Here is a 1,455-nt window from a genome sequence, read left to right as displayed (position 1 = left end):
TAATATAGACATGTCTTAGGGTAATTAACATTAAATAGAATATTTTCATTATACCTAGGTTTAATATAAGTTAAATATTATATCTGTTACAAGTTTGTTGACAAGGAAATTACCTCAAGTGAAGAAACTTCTAAAAAAATGTAAATGAGATATGAGCTTTTATATAAACTCTATTAAAAATAATTATTCTTTAGAAATATCTGTCTAGGGATTTCCCTGGTGGTCCAGTGGTTAAGACTCTGCACTCCCAATGCAGAGGGCCAGAGTTCAATCCCTGGTCAGAGAATTAGATCCCACATGCTGCAACGTAGAGTTCCCATGAGGCAGCTCAGAGTTCCCTACATTCCACATGCCACCACCAAGACCCCACACAGCCAAATAAATAAAAATAAATAAAATAAATATTAAAAAAAAAGAAATATCTGTCTAAAATAGTCTCTCCAGATTGGCATAACTTAAATTTCTAAGGGTTGTGCCAAGCGTGCAAAGTGTTGGAAATCTATTGAATAGTTAGGTCATTTCCAAATAAAATAAGATTTTGAAACATTTACTACTAAACACTAATTTCCTTTTACAGAGAAACTAAAGAGATTTGGGACTATAAATGAATAATATTTGGTGCCTTCCTAAAATGTTCTAAGAAAGCAAGGGTTTTAGAAATTATCGCTGGTATTTATGCTCACCAATCTATAAAATGCTAGTATAAAAGTTAGTTCTTGGTTGCTAAAGGAAAGTAGGAAGTGTGTTTTCAGTAAAAAAAAAAAGAAAAAAAGAAAGAAAGAAAAGAAAAAGAAAAAGGTATGAAAAAATACTAAAAAGAGTTATGCATGATCAGGATTTTCTAAAATTGAATTACAATTAGTTAGATAAATGGATTTTATTAGAAATGACACAGCCATAAGAAAACTGGTTAGAGTCAACTAGGTCCAAGGTGGCGGAGCTGACTTTCACTAGACCTTGGTATTTAGGTCTATTGTGACATATCAACAAGCTAAATGATACGCCCATCAACATTGACTAAATCTGACCAAATGTTCTAAACCCTTTTAATTGATCTTTTCGATAAATCTTCCTAAATAGAATTCTTTTGAAGTTCTTTTGACCTCTGGCTAACTTTGGTGTGCTTCAGAAGGCCCCTGAAACATCCCAAAGAGAGATATTAAACTGTGTTTATTTGGTTGGTTAAATTACAGGAAAAAGATTATCAGATAAGTAATAAATCTGCTCATGTTATAATGTATGGTAAAATTACTAACACAGATGTCCTAGAAATTATATGGAGTTCTTAACATTTTGATATGTCCTGGTATTCTAATGGAAAACCTGATGACTTCACAAAAGTTAACAAAAGGACTGAATGAACCAGTGAATATGCTTATAACTTTTATGGTTTCTATCTGAAAAATTATGGGTTTGAATCTTAGGTTTTCAGGGAGTAGGGAAAACCTTCCTCTC

The sequence above is a fragment of the Bison bison genome, unplaced genomic scaffold (assembly GCF_000754665.1).
Source record: "Bison bison bison isolate TAMUID 2011002044 unplaced genomic scaffold, Bison_UMD1.0 scf7180017864290, whole genome shotgun sequence".
NCBI lineage: Eukaryota > Metazoa > Chordata > Mammalia > Artiodactyla > Bovidae > Bison > Bison bison.
Note: the sequence above shows the minus strand (reverse complement) of the source record.